Source organism: Phacochoerus africanus, chromosome 10, assembly GCF_016906955.1.
Source record: "Phacochoerus africanus isolate WHEZ1 chromosome 10, ROS_Pafr_v1, whole genome shotgun sequence".
Classification (NCBI taxonomy): domain Eukaryota; kingdom Metazoa; phylum Chordata; class Mammalia; order Artiodactyla; family Suidae; genus Phacochoerus; species Phacochoerus africanus.
Genome location: NC_062553.1, coordinates 20616006 through 20637836, shown reverse-complemented (window position 1 = coordinate 20637836; position 21831 = coordinate 20616006).

Sequence of the window (21831 nt, the reverse complement as noted above, 5' to 3'; positions counted from 1 at the left end):
AACACTTCTCCTAGTTAAGCCTCTATCTAAGTAAGATTTCTTATTTAAGAAATCACCATCAATTAAGAAAATATCAATGGCTATATTTTGAAGCCATTTATCACTACATCCTAACAAATTAATGCTAAGAATGAGAAAGGGAAATAAAAACCCAAGAAAACAAACACACACATACACACACACAATGTTAGCCAAAGAGACCGCATTTGTGTACCAGGATCTAGGCAAACTACTCTTGCAAATGGAAATGCTAATGGGTCCTTAACTCTTGATAAAATATTAGCAGTGCTATAAGTACACTCACTCATCTCCAGGAGACCACGTTTAATGGATATAACTCCCTGACCTTTAAGATTTTACTTATATTTTTCAGGATGCCCCTGAGAGTCCTTATTCTGTTCCCATTTAGCCATTGGTCATGCAATAACAATGCTCTGTGATATAAGTAATTGCTCAGAACAGTCATTGCCCTCCAGGGTTTCTTTCTTCTCTAGAAAGATTGTGTCTCCAGGTTCGAAGGGACTTAGAGAGGTCATTTAGTCTCTTCTGGCCTTCAGGCTGGAATGTACTTAAAAGAAGGTCCCAAAGAAACAGAAATTCAAACTTCACTCAGTAACTCTTTCCAATTTCCATCCACTCTCCCTGGAAAGGAACACTGTTCTCATTTAATCGAAGGGTGTCTCATTGCAGTTAATTTACTCTCCTCTCATTTTACCCTCAGGGAGACAAGAGGTATTTAGCTACCTATATTCTAAGCTCAAGAGCCTTTTGAAAATGTGGTAATCCAACACATAAATTCACTTCATTGAGCACCACATATACGACTGCAACTCTTCCTAGCACTGGGGGTATAAAGGCAGACAAGTCCACTGGCTGGAAAGTAGAAAATTTTGTGTTAATACTACAATAGCAATATTTTCAAATAATATTTCTTGAAAAGAAATGTATTCCATGTGTTCCTTTTGAAGAATGCACTTCGGAGTAGTATAGACACCGTGTGTCAGCTTGATGTCTTTCCTACGAGAAATCAACCAAAACTGAACCATCAGGATCTGGAGGGACATTCTTACAGCCTTGAAAAGAAATGTATTCCATGGTTCCTTTTTTAACAATAAATTCGGTGTTGTATAGATACCATGTGTAACCGTGATGTCCTTCCTTCTAGAAATCAACCAAAATTGAACCATCAGGATCTGGAGGGACATTCCTACAAGCCCTCCAGGAGCTGGTTGTGATTGGCTGGACTAGGTAATCGGAAAGCCATCCTCAGCCCAACTGGTTGGCACTCCCAACCCAGGGCCATTCACTGAGCAACAACTTGGGTCAAGAATTCAACACATAATAAATTAAAAGTTAATAAAGTAAAATAAATAAGTTAATACATTTAAATAAATAAATAAACGTTAAAATAGCAGAAATGAATAAGGGCAAGACTTGGGTTTTGCCTTCTGAAAACTAAAAGAGAGGCAGCCTATTTCAGGAATGGTAATAACATTTTCCCTTCATGTCAAATCTTATTGACTGATGATGGCTGAGCTGAGTGCTGGGTGGAGAATTATGAAGCGTGGCCTTGAGTCAGTGAGAAAATCCCAAGACTAATTAGCAGTATCTGCCGGGACATGGGCTTTGGGGGTGACAGTTAAGTTATCCGGTGTTTTCTTTCCCCATCTAGTATATTAGTCTGAGACTGTACCCAGATGGGGGGAAATTACTTCCCCTGCCTACCAATTTCCATTATTGAAGTTTCTTTCAGGTCCTGCAGACAAAGATAAAGTCCCAAGAGGAGGCCACCGGGGCCTCAGGTACTTGGTGGTTGGTCCTTACATGCCTCCTATTACCCTCTAGAGGGAAGTAAGCCTTTCTGTTGTTTTTCTTTCCTCTCCCAAAAGAACACTTGAATTGCACAGAATCTAATCTTCCCCTGTATATGTTTGGTGTCACAATGCCTGAAAGTAAAAGCCAGTACAAGGTGGAATTACGGAAACAAATATTCTCAATATCCAAAACTGGATTTTTTTTTTCTTCAAGCTTTTTCACGTTGACTCTACTCCCACAGAAGAGGCCTTGGTGACTCTTCCTTTAAAATTCCGACCCAAGAATGAACAAACACATCATTCCTGAGACAGCCTGACATTTTCACAAAGAAGTTTATTAAAATCTAACAGAGGAAAAAAAATAATTTCAGAAATGTAAATGATGTTAAAATCGTGGGGTCTCCAAAGCACAGGTCTGCCATCCTAAGTGTCCCTGGAAATCACAACTAAGAAAAATGAGCCTCACCATCACTCATCATCAGTTGACTGCATCCCAGTCCTGTGTGGGTGGCAAAGCCAAAAAGAGGCCACTGCTGGCTCCCTTCTCAATTCTCAGAAAGGTGACTTCGGGTGACTTCTGTCACCTTAACCCCTGGATAGTTTAAGGACAAATTCCAACTCTTTTCCTGGTTTCCCACTCCCACTTAGGGTCCCCCTCCTCAATTCCAGATCTCTGCCACACGATCTCCCAGAATATTCATGGTGGTGGTAACTGGCAATCACTGAGATTGAATGAAGGATCTTGCTCTTGCTTTTACCTGCTTTCAGTGCCTTCTGGCAAGATTTTGTTGTCATTCTCTATCTCTCCTCCTGTACATATGAAGCACTTACCCTACAAGATATCCACCCACTAGAGTGTTAGTAACTCTAACTCATTCACTGCAGCTTGGCAAGGGGGCTCTGGCTCTGATTTGAGGGATCTGGGACTGGTCCAGGCTCAGTGAGAAAGAGTGCAGATATCAATGAGCAATGCCTGCCATGGGTGTGGGCAGTTCATGGGCATCACCAAGCCCAGCTTTAATTGCAAAATAACCATAATACCAATTTAGAGTTTGCAAATAAGAAAAGGCCCTTCCTTCCTGGTTGGCAGGGCCAAGAGGCATTATCTAGTCTGCAAGAGAAAGCAGCTACAGCAACTATGGAGAAGTATCATGCTAGGTTTCTAGACTGATGATTCATCCACTTTTCCAATTAACTCCAGGCCTTTTCTTTCTTTCTTTCCTTCCTTCCTTCCTTCCTTCCTTGCTTCTTTCTTTCTCCTTTCTTTCGTCCTTCCTTCTTCTTTCTTTCTTTTTGTCTTTTGTCTTTTTAGAGCCACACCCATGGCATATGGAGGTTCCTAGGCTAGGGGTAAAAATAGAGCTGCAGTGGCCAGCCTATGCCACAGCCATTGCAATGCCAGCTCTGAGCCTCATCTGCAACCTACACCACAGCTCATGGCAATGCCAGATCCTTAACCCACTGAGCAAGGCCATGGATACTACCCGAAACCTCATAGATACTAGTCAGGTTCTTTAACAACTGAGCCACAATGGGAACTCCAACTCCAGGCCTTTTCCATCACTCCTACTTTTAACCAGAGTAGATCTTCTTAAAGAAAACTCGCATTTGTCCACACGATGCTTATCCTCATCAGCAGTTGTATGGCTATGTTGGGAATGTTGTCATAACAGCTTTATTTAACATAATCAGGTTGAAATTAATGATACCAGGCAGCTTCCTGGGTCATCTAGTCCTCCAGCTTCTGAGTCGGATTTTAGAGGTTATTTAGTTGCAAAACCAAATGCAATCCACCACAAATCACTCTTCTCCTAACTGAAAAAGCTAGTGTCCAAGATCCAAACTGATCACAATTTTGTTGATTAAAAAAAGGACAAGCAATTTCACTCTTCTAACAGACATTCCAAATTTTAAATGCAAACATTCTCACAAAGAGTATCAAATAAAAGCCAAGTATCCTATTTTAAGTGTAGGCTTCTGATCCTAACTTTAGCTCCTATATATTATGAAGTAAGAGAAAACAGTAGTCTTGATATGTTCTAATGCCAGAGGGAACTATATCAAAAAGACTGATAAGAAATAAGGGGAAAATTAGCAATAGAGAGAAAAAGGCAAAAAGTTTGTCCCACATATTGCTAAAAACAAAACAAAACAAAACAAAAAAACAGCTCTCAGGTAGAAATAGAGAATATGAAAAAAGTGAATAAAGGATATATTCACCAGTATTTTTAGCACATATCAATACCTTGCTAGGAATCTCAAGGTTTTTAGATTGTGAAAATTGCCCATTAAATTGACATAGTAGAAGATGGGCTAGAAACAAAGCGATGGAGGAATTAGCTGCAAGGTCTAAGAAGTGTGCCTCACTGTTGAGGCAAATTCTTATACATTTAGAACTTGGGGTTCTGGTGAAGAATCATCAAAGAATTTAGAAATAAGGAAAATAAGATTGGAGTTATAACTTTAAGACTAATAAAAAGGGATCAGAGAAGAGAAAGGCGAAGTCAACCTAAGGAAATAGAATAACTCATGCGCCTAACTCCCACTTTGACCGTGATTTGATTTCTCATGTAGTCTCTAGCTGAACTGCATCCTACCCTCTGCCGAAAGATATGTCCAAGTCCTAACAGCCAGTCCCTATAAGTGTAAACTTACTTAGAAATAGTGTTTTTGCAGATGAAATTAAAGGTCTCAAGATGAAACCATCCTGGATTTAGAGTCATTGGATTTAGTGTCTGGATTTCTGAATTCCAGCAACTAATAATGCCATTGGATTTATAATGGAAGGAAGAGAGAAATTTGAGACACTGAGACACACCCGAAAAAAGGGAACTTTATAAAGATAGGGGCAGAGAATGGAGTTATGCCTCCATGAACTAAGAAATGCCAGAAGCCATCATCAGAAGCTGGAAGAGAAGAAGGTTCATTTCCTTTAGGGCCTTCAGGGGGACTGTGGTTCTGCCAAGACTTTGATTTTGGACCTCTGGCCTCCAGAAGCATTGTCTTAAGCCATCGATTTTGTGATAATTTGTTACATTGTCCCTAGGAAACTAACACGAGGCCTGCTTTCAGGAAAGAAAGCACTGCCCTCAGGACTCAGATGTGCTGCCCTTTCACAGTTCTATCTACCACTGAATTCAGATGAACATTTGATGTCTCTGCAGCCATAGACTTGGTATATTAGGCAGAATTTTGCTGCAGTGATTTAAAAAAAAAAAATCTAAGTGCCTCCACATGCTACAAATCCATCAGGGGTGGGTGGGGGATGATGCTCTTACACATTCACTCGAGAGCCAAAAATCCACCCCCTTTGTAGCTGTACCCCATGGAATACAAGGCCTCCTGAGGTGCAGCAGCAAAAGAGATTGCACAGGAATTTCACACCAACTCTTCCATGTCTTAAACCCCAAGAGAAAGATACAACTTCGGTTCCAAGCCCACCAGCAAAACCTAGTCACGTGGCTTTACCTCACTGCAAGGGTATTGGAAAATGTAGGCAAATAAATGAAATGTTTTGTGACTATTATTTTACTGCCATACTTGTTTAATGTTGAATCCATATGGATTAAAAAAAAAAAAGACTCTTCTCTGAGTAGACTCAAAAAAGGAAACTACTAAGTTTGTGAGATTGAAGGTTAGTTCTTAAACAGAAGCAAACTTCTCTTATGCTTCTTAGGGGTAGACCAGGTGGCTTTCTCTGGCCACATGTCATCCTACTATTTCAGTTCCAAGCACAAAGAAAATATTTTAAAATTACTTTTATACTCCACTGTACAAAAATACTGAAGCAGCTCCACAAGATTCATCCCAAATCTAGCACTCTGTGGCTTTAATTCCCAACATACTCCAGCTTCTGGCACCATGGTGCGTATGTGCAAGCCACCTACCCCCCACTCCAGCCAAATACTATATAATTTTGAGTCCCTGGGATTCTCAAGAAATAAGGCATGCTGGGATGCTGAAATACTTGTCAATTGCAGGCCAAGAAAATTTTTATGCCAAGATTTTACTACGAATCCTTTATGAAGTATCTATGGGCCATTGCAACTTACTAGATGGAGTCAAATCGACATAAAAGAATCTTAACTACTCTGCATCACGGAGTACCTAAATGGCATCCTTCTTCAGATACACTACTCAGAGAGGGATTTCCCACCCCAAGCAAGAGGGAAAGGCTCTATTTTGAGGGGCTCAAACTAAGGGAACTCTTCCAATCTGTCCTTCCCTCCTAGAAATCATTTGGAGTCACACCTTTCCTATTTCATCCAGGTCTCAAGAGACTGAACCCAATCCAAGTTTATTTCTCATCGTTTTCAAACAAGAATAGCAAAATCTGGATCTTGATAATTATCACTGAGGATGATTTACAGGGGAAAAAAAAAGGTAAACAACTCTACAAATTATGATCTGCTGCAATTTCCAGTGGGGTAAACAAGTGACACAAACACAAACGTTTGCAGAAAATTCTTCCTGTGCTGGTAAAAACTGTTTTTAAATGGATGCAGGTGGCCCTGGTGAGACTCCAGGATAGCATTTGCGTATTCCCTTAAGGACAAGTTTCCTTCTTGCGACTTATTTTTGTCTAAGAATTAATAGGCACAGTTAACCTGGCATTGGGATTTAACTGGTGAGTAGGGAATGGGGACCTAAGAGACTGCTACACGAAGGAGAGGAGCCAGGTCTCCCCAGAAGGCACTGTCAGTTCCCCGTGATGATGCCTACAGGTCAGAAATAAATGTCCTGCCTGCCAGGGAACTGGCCTAAAGGAAGAGCAAAGGAGATCTCATTTAACTTACAGAAAACCATCCCAAAGTGGTGGATCATATTAGAAAAAAATGTTGTATCCTGTTACCAACCCTGCACTGCTCTGTTACCCTTTGAAAACAGGGAATCTAGAGACCTCTAGTTACTACCCTCCTTCGACAGCATCATTTGACACCACCTTGATCAAGGTTCCAAATACTATTGCACAAAGCAGAGGAAAACAGATTCTGCCCTCAAAAGCATGGCTTAACAGGTGACATGATCTAGATAACTCATTAAAAAGAACCAGGAGTGGAGTTCTGTGTCGTGGCGCAGTGGTTAACGAATCCGACTAGGAACCATGAGGTTGCGGGTTCAGTCTCTGCCCTTGCTCAGTGGGTTAACGATCCGGCGTTGCCATGAGCTGCGGTGTAGGTTGCAGACGCAGCTCGGATCCCGCGTTGCTGTGGCTCTGGCGTAGGCCGGTGGCTACAGCTCCGATTGGACCCCTAGCCTGGGAACCTCCATATGCCTCGAGAGTGGCCCAAGAAATAGCAACAACAACAAAAAAGACAAAAAAAAAAAAAGAAGAAGAAGAACCAGGAGTACTGCCTATACCAGCGTGTAACTTTCTTATGGTTAGACTTGAAAACAAGGCTGTTCATATGAAAATTTGAAACAGTCCGGTATTAGCAGGGAATCTTAGTGGATATTGACTTAATGAAAATAAATGTGTTGCTTTGTCTTAACAGTTTCTAATGGGGTCTGAGAAATCCAAATGATAGTCCAAATTTAAATGATCCAGATTCTTCTATCAGTAAATGATTACCAACCATCTATTGTGATAGACTAGCCAACCTCCCTCACGCATATATACAAAAAATTGCCCAATTTTATTCAGTGAAATACTCCTCCTTTCACTCTCATTTGATGATGTTTAGATTATATTAATCCCATACCCGGCTTGGCTAATGAGAACATTACATCCTTAGCTACCAGGATGGGTCAGGTATGGATATGCAACCCAATCAAAACCAATGGCTTCTGCTAGAAACAGAGAGAGACAGAGACAGAAAACAGTAAGAGATGCTCTCTTCTCGTTTTCTGGCCTGGATTAGTTGGAGCCAGGCTGCCACCAAGAGAGGCCTGAGCTAACAACCATAAAAACAAACCATAGGAAATAGAAGTGAAGGATGGAGAGATACCAGGACCTGACAAATCATTTGTGACATCATTTGAGCCTGAAACCAGCCACACCTGAAGGAGACAACCCCTCAACTTTTCAGCCACTTAATCAGTAAGTTCCCTTTTTTGTTTGTTTGTTTAAATGTTTTGCCTGGGGTTTTTCAACCGAAATAATAAGGTCTACACAATTATGTTTCTAACACTGTGAAAGTATCTTTAAAATACAAAACACATAGGCTAGTCCCCCAAGAAATTTACATACTAGATAAAATGGCACCCATGGTACCCTGGAATAGGCATTCATTGCTATGAATTAAACAACCTGCCACTCTGATAAGGTTTCACGAATATTTGGGAAATAGAGCCTGACAGGTTATCATAGTTCCATAAGAAAAAGAACCGGGGTTACCCAAGGTCCTATTTTTAATTCTGGCTACTGAGTACAAAAAGGGCCCATTCGAGTAATGATTTGAGAATCTTGTAAGAGCAGATTTAGAGACCTCGAAATCTCCACCACCACCACCACCACCATCATTTCTTGCTTTTTTGTTCATAGCGAAAGGAGCTTTAGATTTTGAGTTCTAAGCTTGTCAAGGTAAAGACCTGACACTGGAATCTCAGTTACACAAAGCACAAAGAATGTCAGAGACGCTGTATATATTATACACGGCAGCAGTGATGAGAGGAAAGGCATTACAAAGAAATTGTACTCCTCAGAATTTTATGAACGTAATATTTCACTGAAACTAGAAAATCTTGGAAACAATTCTTACTACAGAAGTGGTAAAATTGGGGAGTTAAGGTCTGTGTTTCTAACATGCTATGATTAACCTAGGAAAGGAAATTTTATCATCTGGATCATTCTCCCTTCATACAAGGGATAATGCCTCGTATTATTTTTGTAAACTATATAGAAATTAATCTTCAGATTCAAAGCCCAAATCTTTTCATGGAGCCATTTCTTCTGTGTTGTAATTATTTACAAAATTGGCATATAAATGAGTAAGATTAAAAACTATACAACATTTTGAAAAGCATTCAGAGTTCTGATGTTGTAGTTCAGAAAAAAAATTTAAATTACAAAGAAGTCATGTTAGTTTTCAGATTTTGACAGAAAATGGTACAAGCAAAAACAGAAGATCACAAGAGATCTGTATAAAAGATAAACAAATGGGAGTTATAGATGTAAATTAATTGACTTTGCCATCCTCCAAGGCTTTCTCTGTATTCTCCCTCTACTTTCCCCAACCAAGGAGAGAGAGAGAGAGAGAAATGGCCCATAATACAGATACTCAAAGGGCAGTTCTTTACCCTGTAAACTGTCCAAGTTACCACTCATTCTTTGTGGCATTTAAGAAAACAAGAAGCAAAAGCTGTGATCAGACTTTTCTCTATTGTTCCTGATTTTAATAATTTGAGTCTTTGCTCTTTTGTCACTGTGTTAATTAGCTTTAAGTTTTGTCAATCTGGCAAAAGAATACACTCTTTTGTTTCATATATTTTCTCAAATGTTCTTATATTCTTCTTTTATGTATTTATTTCCTAGTCCTTATTATTTCCTTCCTTCTGTTTGCTTTGGGTTAGTTGCTCTCTTTTTACTAGCTTCTTAAGGTGGAAGGTTAAAAAAATTGATTCAGGGTCTTCATTTTTCTTCATCACTTCAATATAAGTGATTTAATATAAATGGTTGTTTAATAATCAGATATTTGTAAACACCCCAGATTTCCTTCCTTTATGGATTTCTTTTTTTCATGATTTTTATTTTTTCCATTATAGTGAGTCTTTTATGGATTTCTAGTTGTGGATTTAAATGCTTTTATGATGGAAATGCTTATAAACTTATTGAGGCTTTTTTATGGTGTAACACATAGTCTATTCTGGAGACTGTTCCAATGTGCACTTGAGATGAATGTGCATTCTGCTGTTTTTGGATGCAGTGTTTTATAACTGTATCCAGTTAGTCTAGTTGGTTTATAGTGTTTTTCAAGTCTTCTATTTCCTCGTTGATCTTAAGTCTGGTTGTTCTATCTATTGTCAGCATTATTATTGTTAGATTATTTCTTCTTTCAGTTGTCAGGGCTTGCTTCATGTATTTTGGGGCTTTGTCCTTAGGTACATATATGTTTATTATTATGGCTTCCTGATGAATTGTCCCTTTTTCATTATAATACATTCTTCTTTTTCTCTAGTAACAACTTTTTTCTTAAAGTCTATTTTTTTCTGATAATATGGCTACTCTAGCTCTTGTTTAAGTACTATGTGAATGATATTTAATTCTCACCCTTCTACTTTCAACCTATTTGTGTCTTTGAATCTAAGTATGTCTCTCGTACACAGTATATACTTGGATCATAGTTTTTTTATGCATTTTGAAAATATCTATCTTTTAATTGGAGAATATAATTTATTAACAAATTTAATGTAATTACTGATTATTGATATATGTCCCCCTTTTTGCTGGAGTTTTTTCCTGCATACTTTATGTCTTTTTTGTCCCTCTAGTCCCTTCTATTGTGTTAAATAGATTTTTTTATATATTATTTTAATTCATTTGTTGTTTCTTTACTATATGCTGTGGATTATTTCCTTAGTAGTTGCCATGAGTATTACAATTAATATCTTAATACAGGCTGAGTGCTTTAATACTAATTTAATTTCAATGCTATACAAAAATTTTACTCCAACATAGTTCCATATCCTCTGCTTTCCTTTGTACTGTTATGGTCACACAAATTACATCTTTATACATTTGGAGCTTACCAACATGGTTTTATAATTATTTTTATGTCATTGTATTTTAAATCAAGAAGAGAAAAATAGCTACAAGTGAAAATACATTTTAAACTGTTTTTTATATTTACAAAATAATTACCTTTACTAGCTCTCTAATTTCTTCATATGGATTCAAGTTAACATATAATGTCCTTTTATTTTAGCTCAGAGGACTTCTTTAATATTTCTTGTAGAGCAGGCCTCCAGGTGATAAATTTTCTATTTTTGTTTTTCTGCCTATGTATTAATATCAAAATGATGGCTTTTCTGGATATAGAATTTTTGGTTGATAATATTTTCTTTCAACATTTGAAAATGTCATCACATTTGTCCTCTATGATGATAAATCAGTTAATCTTATTGAGGACCCCTTGTACATAATCACTTCTCTCTTGCTGCTATCAAGATTCTTTGTCTTTCTCTTTAAACAGTTAGACTACAGTGACTATAAATCCTTATTTATTCATCTTCTTGAGTTGCTGTTACAAAAGACCACAGACCATGTGACTTAAACAACAGAAATATATTCCGTCACAGTTATGGAGGGCTGAACACCCAAGACAAAGGTGCAGCAGGGTTGGTTTCTCCTGAGGCCTCTCTCCTTGACTTGTAGATGGGCACCTTCTCACTGTGTCCTTACCTGCCACACATACCTCCGGTGTCTCGCTATGTGTCCAAATGTCTTTGTTGTGTAAGGACACCAGTTAAATGCATTGCAGCTCATTTTAACTGAATCACCTCTTTAAAGGCCCTCTCTCCATATACAGTCACATTCAAAGGTATCCAAGGCCAGGGCTTCTACATGTGGTTTTGGGGAGGATAAAATTCATTCTATAACACCTTAAAACACCTCTGGACACAGAAGCACACAGGAACAAGGCCGTGTGAAGGTGAAGATAATATAGCAAAAGCCAATGTCTACCAAATATTGCCAGCAAACCATTAGAAGCCACAGGAGATGAGTGAAAAAGATTCTGCCTCAGACCCTCAGAAGAAACCAATCCTTCCAGGACCTTTATCTTGGATTTCTAGCCTCCACAGCTGTGAGACAATAACTTTCCATTATTTAAACCATCCAGCCATGGTACTCAGTTGTGGCAGCCCAACAGAATGAATACACTCCTCTCTGCCACCACAGTGAATGCTGTCAGAGGTCCAACATTCAGACTTGCATTTCCTCATCCTCCCTTGCCTACATCAGATTTCCTGGCTGCCAAGGTTTGCTCTGCCCACCTGTGTATCAGGGCAGAAGTGCTGGAGTACCAGTGCCCCCCAGAAGTGGCCTTTAAAGAAGTATAGAAATTGGTGAGTAAAAACCACAGATCCCTCACCTGTCAAGGGTGATGAGTGTGCTCCAGCTACAGAGTTTCTCCAGGGTATTAGCTTTTAAGTGCCCACAGTGGTAGATGGCTTGATAACATACAAATTACAGGCTGTCATGTCTTCCCGTCCCCTTCCCCACTCTCCTTCAGTGTTCACTCCACCACCCTAACTTTACTCAAATCCTTGCCTCAGACTCTGTTTGGGGAGATTCTACACTGATATATCGTTCTGGGTGGGGCCTGAGGATCTACATTTTAACCAGCGCTCCCATCATTCAAATGCAGGTTGTTCGTGGATTACCCCTGGAGACAGACCTTTTCAGGAATTCCAAGTTCGATTCTTGAGACCAATTAGAATAACCAGAGTTGACATAATTACCTCACAATGGTTCCTTTCTGGCACAAGCCATTTGATGAGTTGGACTTTAATGTGACACTCTCCATCATTACAAGTGAAATAGCTACTGAAAACTACTTTTTTTTTTAATATTTTTTTTTTATTTTCCCACTGTACAGCAAGGGGGTCAGGTTATTCTTACATGTATACATTACAATTACATTTTCTCCCCCACCCTTTCTTCTGTTGCAACATGAGTATCTAGACAAAGTTCTCAATGTTATTCAGGAGGATCTCCTTGTAAATCTGTTCTAAGTTGTATCTGATAAGCCCAAGCTCCCGATCCCTCCCACTCCCTCCCCCTCCCATCAGGCAGCCACAAGTCTCTTCTCCAAGTCCATGATTTTCTTTTCTGAGGAGATGTTCATTTATGCTGGATATTAGATTCCAGTTATAAGTGATATCATATGGTATTTGTCTTTGTCTTTCTGGCTCATTTCACTCAGTATGAGATTCTCTAGTTCCATCCATGTTGCTGCAAATGGCATTATGTCATTCTTTTTTATGGCTGAGTAGTATTCTATTGTGTATATATACCACATCTTCCGAATCCAATCATCTGTCGATGGACATTTGGGTTGTGAAAACTACTTTTTAAACTCATCATGAAACTCTCATCATATACATAAAATCCCTCCCCCAATTTTTTTCCTTAAAGATTTTATGCCAAAAAACAATTAAGATCTCTCTAAGGAGCCAGAGTGGTTCTCTGTGATAATAAAAATGTTCATTTGCTCTTTTTTTTTTTTTCCCTCTTAGCCTTGGTGAGCAGGAAGCTCTAAGACAAATCAAATGCTCACATAATTATTGAGCCCACATTCACTTCATATTTGCTTCTCATTCTTTTCGTGCTCTTACATCTAAATTCTACCAGTATTTCCTTTTTTTGAAAGAGTCCATGGAAAGGAAATAAAGCAAATATTAAAGTATGAATAAGGAATAATAAATTCTCCAAGATTACCAAACCACCAGAGTCAAACAGCTTCTCCTCTTTTGCATTTTTTTTTCTGGCTTTTCTAGGGCCGCTCCCGTGGCATATGGAGGTTCCCAAGCTAGGAGTTGAATCAGAGCTGTAGCTGCTGGCCACAGCCACAGCCACAGCCATGCCAGATCTGAGCCACGTCTGCAACCTACACCACGGCTCATGGAAACGCTGGATCCTTAACCCACTGAGCAAGGCCAGGGATGGAACCTGCAACCTCATGGTTCCTAATTGGATTCGTTAACCACTGAGCCACTACGGGAACTCCCTCTTTTGCATTTTCAATGATAGGCTTTCCCTGAGGAAATTTAAATGGAGCATTTCACTGGCAAAGGAAATGTGAGTGAAAGGGCCTCTGAGTAAAAAACATAAACAGCATTGGAACGTGGAATGCACTTGACCTGAGAGAATTACTCAGTAACACTCATTTGACCTCTAAGTCCAAGTATATCATATGTTAAAAAATATATATATGTTCAGGAGAAGAAAAACACCAAATATTCTTTAGTCAACAAGAATCCCAAAGGGAAGTTTTACCATTGCTGAAGAGTTATTGGTTGGGATGGAAAGTAACCATGCACATTTCTTCTTGTGGAGAAGGTAAGAGTTCTATTTCCATTTCAGTTCAACTCTGAAAGATCCTACCGCAGACAATCACATTTTTAAATAATCAAGTCAGATTCCCCAAGTCCAAGTTCCTCTCAGTCCCATAAAGGCTTAGAAGAAACCCTTGGGCTAGTTTCTGTGTCAGAGGACATGCCCAGTGGTACCTTGAAAGTGATAACCTCTTGGTAAAGGGAGAGAGAGAAAAGATACTCAGAGAGAAGGGGGCAAAGCACATAGCATCTTTTCTATCTGTTGTCTTGGAAGAAATTTCAGCACATCATAAGCACTCAACATTTGTTTGACAGAATTATTTATGAATTAAATTTTAAAACTGACATCCTCATGAGATAGGTAGCAGGAAAAATTATTTTTATTTCAGACATGGGAAAAAGGAGTACAGAGAGATGGTGGAGGTCAGACAATGCAAATGACTTAAGATGAGGTAGCCCCCATCTTCCCCTCACGATCTGCACCTTCTCCTGTGTTTGACATCTCCATTAACGTCACCACCCACACCACCCCTCTTGCTGAACTTGTCAGAGTCGAGCTCGACCCCTTCTGCTCCCCCCCTCCTATAGGAGTTGTCCTCAAATGCTACTGAGTCAGCCCCAGCTTCCAGCCCTTCATCTCTGTCCTCACAGCCATGACCTTGGTCCATCCTTGTCTCTCACCGGGACACTCAGTGGGCTACGAATCCACCATATTTTTGAGCACGACATTGTGCCAGATTATGAGCAAAGGGACTAAGCAATTCAAACAACGAATACAACTCAACAGCAAAAATAAATAAATAATAAACAGCCCCATTGGAAAATGGGCAGAAGACCTGAATAGTCATTTCACCAAAGACGACATGCAGATGGCCAACAGACACATGAAAAATGCTCAACATCCAAAAGAAACAAAAAGAGTATTCCCAGCCACCCCCCCAAAAAAAAAACCCAAAAAAAACAAAACAACAAAAAACCACCCTTATAGTCTCAAGGGGAAGATAGAAAATCTACAGTGTACGAAGGTGACACAATAGAGGTAAAAAGAGCGCACTATGGGCACACAGAGCTCAGACATCCATTCATTCATTTTTAAATATTTTAATGTTGAACAAACCATGTGCCAGGCACTAGGCTAGCACAGCTGGAGAGCAGCAGTGATCAAGGCCATTAAGTTTATACTCTCCCCACGAAGCTTGTACTTTCATGGAGGTGACGGACCCAAAAATAGCATAGATGAGAGATGATGAGATAGATGAGAGATAGGTAGGCAGGTAGACGGTGTGTGTGTGTGTGTGTGAGGGAGGGTGAGAATCAAGTAAGTTAATGGCTCTAAAGCAAAATGCAACAGGGATAGGTGTTAGTATAAACAGGATGATCAGAGAAAGCCTCTCTGTGGTGGTCCAATTGGAGCTAAGACCTACAAGACGTGAGGGAACAAGCCACTGCAAAATACCTCTGCAAAATCCTCCAGGCAGCGTGAACAGAGGTACACAAACCCTGTGATGGAAATGTGCATTTCCCTCCAGCCAGGATCCAGGGACAATTTTGTAAAGATGAAGCATGAGCTGACTTGAAGAAAGAATGACTCACCAGGTGGAAACGGAGATGGACGGAACGCATCCCAGCCAAAGACAGATGTGGGCAGATTGCAAAGCCAGGAGAAAGGAACGGTTCCTTCTGGAGCTCCAAGGGGTGGTTATGACTACTTAGCCACCATATAAACTTGGGTCTGTGCCACCAGCTTCCTACACCATGAACTGGCCAGGTTTTCTGCCTCCTCTTTGCTCAATTTGAACTCCCTTCCTACACAGGCATTTCGCCCAGAAAAGCTCTCTGTTGATCAGCTGCTCCTACAAAAAGCTGGCCCAGCCAGGCACTGTGGTTAAGGTATTGACGCTTCTCCATGCACTCAACTGGCCTGAGGTTCTTGATGCAGGTAAGGGGGTGGGCAAAGCTCAGACATGGTCCACAGGTCACCCAGGAGGTGCTGGACCACACCCTGAGGCTGTTTCTGAGCAATAGCTCGGGGTAAGGGGTAGGGCCTTGCTTTGCTTCACTGATTCTTTGCAAAAATAAGCAGGGCCTCAGTTTCTCCATCTGTTACACAAGGACCAATAGTTTGCGCTCTCCTCCAGCTTTCCAGTGCCCTGGAGGGTTAATTAAATGTAGCTTACTTATAAAGCTTGAATTCCTCCAAGCATGGCTTCCTGTAAATACAATACTAAGCCTTCAGCAGCAGCCAGAGGGCCTGTGACCATTTCTACATCAGCACTCTTTATTTTTTGCTACAGAAGCAATTCCATCACAACAGAATTCACAACTGGAGGGGAGAAAATCATTCCTAATGTAGCCTCCATATAATCGAGAAAGATACAAATGGGCCATAGGGATACCACAGAGGAAGCCAGGAGGGGCAAGGGAAGCATCGCCAGGCAGCAGGAGCCCAGAACTCAGTGGGGGAAGCGGGGGTGGGGGGGGGTGCTACTGAGACAGCCTGACACAGTAGGGACGCAGCAGGCAACCACCTGCCATTACAGTCACATTCCCAGGAACAGGCCTGGAAAAGCATCCACAAAATCTCAAGCAGCACGTGCCCTTATCTTTTAAACCAACTACGTCTCCACTTGAGTCCCTTCAAACAACAGAACCACCCGTATCATTGTCACCCTGCTAAGACCTTGAGTGGCATCCTGGATTTTCCCCATCCTCTCACAGTCTAATCAGCCACCAAGTAAGGAAACTGGTGATGTATGAAGCAGGGCTTGAAAGGCAACCCGTAACTGAGCGAATAGGGCCATTCTACCCAGAAAGCAGCAGAGCCGGACATGCCAGGCTCCTGGAAAGCACTTTCTGCCTAGAGTTTGCTCCTGTCTCCAATCACTTCATTTGCTCTCCAGCTTCTGCTCTACGCTCCCGTCTCCCCTTCCAACGTGGATGCCTGCTCTACGTGACCTTTGCCTTCTCAAACACGACCCTTGACGCATTTCTGGCACTGACCCCTGGTTTCAGTCTGCCTATGTTGAAGAAGGCACGCCAGCTCCTCCCTCTGCAGTAACACTCAGTCCTTAGTTCATTTCTTCGCATGCAGGTAGCAACGAGGGACAGAGATCCTACTGTGGGTCACATGCCATCGGGAGCACAGAGGACACAGGGGCATAAGATAGAAAAGATTTCCACTCTTAGGGAGCACATGTGCTGTAAACAGAAGAAATGTCAAGAGGAGAGAGGTGGCTGATGGGGGGTCTCTGACATCGTAGATGGTCAGGCAAGACCTCTCAGAAGAGGTGATATTGAACAGATGAGAAAGAGCCAACCAGGCAGCAATGCAAGGGATGAGAGTGAGAGTAGCAGAGTCAGGGAGCACAGCCAGTTCAAGGGTCCTGGGGTCAGATCAAGCTGTGTGAAAAGCTGAGGGAGCTTGTGTGGCTGGGGCAGAAGGAGTGGGGGGATTGATGGGGCTGAGATCAGAGAAGTTCCAAATGTTCTAGGGTCTCCTTGCCTAGGGTAAGGATTTAGGGTTTATAGGTGAAATGGGAAGGCGCTCCTAACAAAGTGTCATTGGTTCTGATTTGGGTCCATGTATCTTTAAAGATCACTACGGCTGCTGTGTAGAAGGCACGGGTGGAAACAGAGATCCATCAGGAGGCAGCCACGCCTGAAACTGACAGTATTAACGGCCTGAACCGAGCCAGAACCCAGACTGGGACTTGAACCCACGGTTTTAAATTAGAATCACTCACCCTGTGTCCGGACGCACTGACGTTCAGGTTCTTCATGTCTCCGTGCAGAAGGAATTCAGCGAGAGACAAAGCGATAGGCAAGCAATAGATTTGCTAAGATAGGACGCTTGTGAGAGATGCAAGCAGGCAGGCACAGAAGCTCTGCCCTGAGGATCTGGTGGGCTACAGTTTTATCATCCAAGGGGAGCAGGGGTTGAAAAAGTCTGCCTCTTCCTTTCTGGGAGCAGCAACTCCTCCTTGGTATCCAGTAAGGTGTGTATTCAGATCAGCAGTAGGCAGATCCTCAAACTCCTGCCCTTGGTCTGAACCTGAACGCAGGCCTCATCCCATCCCCCACCTAACAACCTGAGGCAAGTCTCGTGCCTCCACTAGTCAAGCAAGCCTGCCTTGTGCTGATGGCTTTTTTGAGCAATGGACTTACTTACGGTGGTCTCCCAATGTTGCCTAAGTTTCCTTCGTTACCCGTGGTCTTTTATTGGGACTTCTAAACCTACCTGTGCCTACTCCATCCCTCTCACAGGGTCCAGATGAGTGGAGGTGGGTGCTGAGGTGGGGTGTCTCCGTGAAGATGGAGGGTGTTTCTGTAGTTCATCCACGCCCCGCCCTCACCCACCCGCATGCAAACCTTCTTCCCTTTTGCCCAGATTGCCACAGCAGCCTCTGGAAGCTTTGTATTCCCCAGCCGCTCCCACATCATCAGCTCTCAACACCACCTGGTCCTACATCCTGAATCACAGCTCCGGGAACCCTGCTAAATACCTAACCCATCTCTCGGCCCTTATTCGCACATGCCCCTGACCCAATTTGGGTGAATGAGATGCACGGGGTGTGGCTTCCCAGAAAGCCCTGCTTTTCCAAAACAAAAATAACGGACTCAGCTGGTGCCAGAGCTTTGCCCGGTTTTTGCCTGTGATACCCACAACTTGCCTGCAGGCGAAACCCCGTGGTGAGGACGGTGGAGCATGGAGCTAAAAGGGCCCAGGTCCTGACTGCATTTCTGAGCCCTGAGAGCAGCCCTAGACCGCCCCGCTCTGAACTTGTCAGATGAGGGGAATAAACCTCGGCTTGGTTACGCCACTGTAGCTGGGTTTCTGTTCAAAGCAGCAGAGCGCATGTTCTCACCAAAGCAAGGAGCTCAGAGAATTCATTCACCTGCAGCACTACCCTGCGAGAGTTTTCAGGGATACAAACTCTTGACTTCTGGGGAGTGGCTGCCAGGCTATAGCACCTACAAGCAGATGTGCCACTGGAGGGAGAACTTTGGGCCAAAGCCCAGGGACTCAGCTCATCGCGGAGGGAGCGGTGGGGATAGGGGGCTGGATTCCCTCCTTTGAACTCAGCGCATCCTGGGAGCATCTAGAGAAGCTCCAGAGCGCATGGCCCAGGGCAGTGTCCTAAAGACAAACCCCCTCCGTCAGCTGCTGTGTATCAGGAGACCAAAGAGGACCTGGAATCAAGACAAGACTCACCTCCAAAATCCCAAAGACCCTCAGAGGTGGGACCACGAGCTGGGATGGAGGCTGCTGGTCAGGCCAAAACAACATTACAAACCACCTTATGGACCCAGATGCAAAGCCCCAGCAGCGTTCAAGAGTCCCCACAGGTGGAAAGGGAAAGTTCCCATCAGGGAGAGGGCAGCACAGATGAATCAGAAGGAATCACATTCAAATGCATATTCCAAGTTGGTTTGTCTGGGGTGAGGCCTAGGGGTCTGTATTTCTAAGAGGTTTGGAGGCCCCTGAACCAGCAGAGTACTTGACCCCTCTTGAGATAACGGGAGATGGAACTGCTTTAGGAGCTGGATCCCTGGGGGGAGGGGGAGGTAGCGAGGAAACTACTGGTGGGAGTGTGTGTGTGTGTGTGTGTGCAGCCATGTGTATATGTCTGTGTGTTTGTGTGTATGCATCTGTGGATACGTGTCTATGTGTGTGTCTGAGTGTGTGTGGTATGCACACTTACAGGTGCATATTTTGACAATAGGGATGAGACAATGACTCAGTAGAATCAGACAAATGAGAATAAAGAAACTCCAGTCTTAATGGACATTCTGAGAGCAGGCAGTTTGCCTAGATAGAACCTCAAGAAGTTCCTGAGGAAAGAGACTCCCGTAGGAGCCCTGCCAGCCGCCGTCACTATAGTGACGGAGCACGGCACCCTGGTTCCAGCCTGGGTCTGGGGACTGCAACCCACAGATGCCATTGAGAGGCTGCCTGCTTCTCCCCACGCCAGGCATGTGTAACCAGGACGGACTGCTCAGACCAAGTAAGTTCCCGGAGTTCTTGGACTTGACCCAGGGAAGAAAAAAAAAATAGACCCCAGGAAGGACGATGCGTTCCTGCAATAAAAGCAAGCTGGTAGCAACAACAACAACAACAACAACAACAACCACAACAACAACAACAAAAAAAAGACAAAAAAAAAGCAAGCTGGTGCCCAAGCCATTTCACTTAAATATAAAAAGAGATCTGACCTCAGTCTGAATTCTGAGCCAGCAAGCCAGACAGATTACTTACCTTTCTGATCGGTGAAAACAATAAAGCTATTTTCATTTGAAAGAAAGTAAAAGTGCAGAAAGGGCCTGGCACTCTGAAAATTGTTCCAGATTGACTACAAAACCAAGCAAGCCCATGCTTCTCCAAAATGTAACCTGCATCGGCAGCTCCAACACTCAAAGTCACAAAAACGCTTGGGTTATTTTTTTTCTTAAATGTGGCTGGGGGGGTAGGGGGATGGGTATGAGTACAAGAAGAGGAAATATAAAAGCAGGAGTGGGTTTGTCATCTGCTTTTGCCAGCCTGTCTGGGACGGGGGTGAAGAAAACATGCCCTGTTCCATCTGCCTTCCTGCTCTTTAAGCTGCACTGAGCCAGTCTTTGAATAAAGAGAACAGAGGGGTGCTTCTTGCAAGGGCCATGTGTGCTGGACGGAGCATATGCAGAGCCCAAAGCTGAGCTATCTTACGGTTCAGGATCAAATCTGAATGTCTTGTGAAGGTTCTATTTCCTGTTTTCTTTTCTTTTCCTTCTTGTCTCAAATTCTGGCATTCTCATGGATTTGCCATTAGAAGAGTCAACCAGGGATTGGGCTGCAGGAGAGAGCTTGCAGCTGCCCTGACTCCATCCTGCTGGCTGCTGAGGAGCCCAGCCCGGGAGGGAGGTGCACCTGCTTTTTCCTCCAGCTTCATCCAAGATGCCACTCACTGTGGACCTGCTCTGAGATTCTCGAGGTCCTGGCTGGTTCTCGGGAGGCATGTGTTTCTTCACGAGCAAAAGAAGTTCCCTTCTGTTCTTCCTTCTTATTATGGGTATAAATCCATCTACCATGCTGTCAGCAGAGAGCTTGTGTGCATCAGTCTCTGTGAAGGAGGAAAGAAATTCAACTTTGCTACCAAATAGATAAGGGAAGGCTGTGGGAATGCCAGAGATTTTCAAAGCAAATGCATCGAAAAATGAAACAAGGAGTTCCCGTTTGTGGCACAGCAGAAAGAATCCGATTAGGAACCATGAGGTTTCAGGTTCGATCCCTGGCCTCGCTCAGTGGGTTCAAGATCCAGCGTTGCCCTGAGCTGTGGTGCAGATTTCAGACACGACTGGGATCTGGCATTGCTGTGGCTATAGTGTAGGCTGGCAGCTGTAGCTCCTATTAGATCACTGGCCTGGGAACCTCCATGTGCCACGGGTGCAGCCCCAAAAAGCAAAAGTAAATAAATAAATAAATAAATTATCAGAAAAATAAAACCAAAAAAAAAGAAAGAAAAGAAAAGTGAGACAAAATATTTTTTTTCTTCTTCTTCTTCTTTTTTTTTTTTTTTTTTAATGGCTACACCTGCAGCATATGGAAGTTCCCAAGCTTGAATCAGAGCTGCAGCTGCTGGCCTACACCACAGCCACAGCAATGCAGAATCCAAGCCACGTCTGCGACCTACACCACAGTTGCAGCAACACTGGATCCTTAACCCACTGATTGAGACCAGGCATCAAATGCATATCCTCACAAAGGCAATTTGGGTCCTTAAGCTGCTAAGCCACAAAGGGAGCTCCTGAAACAAGATCTTTTCAAACATTATTTCCTATTAAACTTGTGAAGAGAGATTTGCTGTGAATCAAGGATGTGTTTGAAAAAGGGAGAAATTGGGGACTTGCTAAGTTTTCGATCAAATTGCCCTGCCTGTTGCTGCCTGAGACCTTGGAGTCTCAAATGCAGTTTCTTGATAAATGCATTTCCTGCTCAGTTACAGCCTGAAGAAACTTGAGAAAGAACAGAGAGCCTCCAGGTGAG